General features: G+C 46.5%; 1 protein-coding gene across 2 annotated transcripts in view; it reads left to right on the top strand.

Moving 5' to 3' along the window:
• The window catches only part of ARSB (arylsulfatase B), a 24,055-nt gene that overhangs the window by 676 nt on the left and 20,747 nt on the right, over positions 1-2,632 (top strand). The window lies entirely within an intron of this gene.

Here is a 2,632-nt window from a genome sequence, read left to right as displayed (position 1 = left end):
CGATAATTCCAGAAAAACACGGTTCGGTCCCTTTTATGATGCTGTTTCTGTGAATCAGTGTGTAAATACTTTGTTTCAGTTCAGTGTCACATGACTGAGGCTGGTCATGTGACACTGGGGGCTGGCCATTGCCTTCGTAGTGCTGTTTCCCAATGCCAAGCTGTTTCTATATGCATATAAAAAGTAACATGTTCTACGGAGACTTGAACAAGGCCCATGTACCAGGGATCAGGAGCTCTGACTTCACCATGAATTGCTCAGTTTACATGCTTGTTGTAACTGGAGTTGAATGCACACACATTGATTAAAAACCAAATGTGCATTTCTTAATTTTATACATTGGGAAGCATGGGAATCATGATCAGTGGATTGTGGGTGAAATGCTCTGGCTTCTGCAGACTGTTCCTCTTGCCCCTGTCCATAACAAGCTATGGACTTTCAGTTACTGGGCTGGAGGAAGTTATCAATGGACTTCATTGTATTTGCAGTCTATTGATATCTACAAGTCCCTTTGCCGCGGTGGCAGACAGGACATGCAGTGGCGTCACAAGGGGGGTGCAGAGGGTGTGGCCCACACCCGGGTGACACCATTGGAGGGGTGACACCACATGACTGACAGTCATTTTGGTGTCACCCCCTCTGAAAAGTAGGGCACTTATGGACCAAGAGTCCGACAGTTGCAAGAGAGAGAGGAGGGGACCCCGCGGGATACCTTATCCTGCCGGGTGAACATCCACTCCTCTTTCTGCCGGCGTCCATCACCAAGATGGCCGACGGCAGGTATCAAAACGATGACCGCGCATGCGCGATGACATCACAGTGGAATCATCTCTGGATGACACCTGACCTCAGGGCGCCCCTGTAGTATTTTCATTTACCGATCTGTATAAATGGATCTGTGAATGAATGACGTGGCTGTGTGCGGTTCCTTGCTAAGATAAAACATAGACAAGATCCAGTTGGGAGAAGAACCCCACTATATGGTAAGAGATGAGTGTGGTTTGTGGGTGGCGGGCTGCGGACTGTGACTTTGTTACATGTTACACCCTAAGTATGGATGTAACATGAAACATGGTCTAAAAGGTGGAATTAGCCTTTAGGTGAGCCTTACACGTCTACATTTTATCCACCGATTACCCCAACCACGCTAAACAGCACGTATGGAGGAATCTCTGCTTTCAGCTGCTGCTGGAATACCCGAACAGTGACCACATTCGATAGGATGCAGTCACTGTCTGGCTGATCATTTTCCCCCTGGCTCAGTCAATTTTTAAATCGCACCGGGCGGTGTTTGCAGGGTTACCCACAGCTCTAATTTAAGCCGCATCAGCAGGAAGCGACTGAAGCACTGTCATTTGAGCACTGTCCATAGTCTCTATTACTTAGGTATTAGGGCACATTCACACCATAGCTTTGCGTTAATCACACGCTACCATGCGATTAACGCTATTTCACAACGCACATACCATGCGTTACCATGTGCTAGGTGCGTTGCCGTGCCATTCATTTGAATGGCACCCCTGGCTGCCGTGCAATGCGCAGTACAGCAATACTGTGGATTGTGGTGCAGTGAATAAAAGTAGTGCATGTGTCTACCTGCTCACTGACTTCTATAGGAAGCAGTACGCAGCACCTGAGGCTGCATGACGGGGAAAATACACATGAATTTACATAGTGTGGCCACAGACGGCCTTGTGCGTGAGTCCCTTAGTCAGGTATCTTCTGTGCTCCTCTCTGACTTTGTTGCACTTTGTTATTGGCCTGACTTTCTCTGCTTTCATGGCTTGGCTAACACTCCCACCGTCCAATCAGAGTTGTCTTCCTGATCATTATAGAGGTAGAGAAGGCACAATACAATTGTGATAACTTTTAGGAGTTGCACTAAAAGGTGTCACTTTAACAACATTTGTGTGCCTTTTCTACCATGGCAGTTATTCCAGACTAACACACAGAAAATACTATTTTGATAAGTAAAGGTAATGGCAGACCTCTTGTGGTGTCTGCTCTAAAACTGGCCATACATTATGCGTATTTCAGCCGGTTCTTCAGGACAGAGCCGTAGCTAGCTCTTTTTGCAGAACAAAGAACAAAAGAACAAAAAATGTGGCCCCCCCTCCCAACAGGCGTGTGATATCACCCAATGCCACACATGTGCGGCGTCATGTGATGTCATGCACCCCACCTCCAGGATGTGTTTTTAATTTTTTTTTATTATTATTAAAATTGTTTTTTTTTACTGTTGGAGGGGCTTCGGGAAATATTAGGGATCTAAACAGACCCCTGATATTTCCCTTTTAAATATCTGCAGACTCTGTTGTAAATTAATGGAAAGTACAGAGGCTTCCCATTCATTCAGAAAATATTCACTATCAACCAGTTTCTGAATGGGGAGAAGACTTTGTACAGAGTGCTACTACCCATTCAGAAACTCATTAATGAACAGGAAGTGATGTAAATATGTGTCCCAGGTTATTTACAAACACTGAAGTCATCAGCTGATGGCTCCAGTGTTTGCTCTGCTGCTCAGCCATACACAGAGGGGCGGCACAGCCTGCAGCTTCCTCTCGGAACCCCGCTGCTCAACTCCGCCTGTATGGGCAGAAGCAGCGGGGATCGGAGGAGAAGTGAAGCG

The sequence above is a fragment of the Nanorana parkeri genome, unplaced genomic scaffold (assembly GCF_000935625.1).
Source record: "Nanorana parkeri isolate BGI_ZX_2015 unplaced genomic scaffold, ASM93562v1 scaffold1867, whole genome shotgun sequence".
In the NCBI taxonomy this organism is placed as follows: domain Eukaryota; kingdom Metazoa; phylum Chordata; class Amphibia; order Anura; family Dicroglossidae; genus Nanorana; species Nanorana parkeri.
Note: the sequence above shows the minus strand (reverse complement) of the source record. Positions and strands in the feature narration are given on the sequence as shown.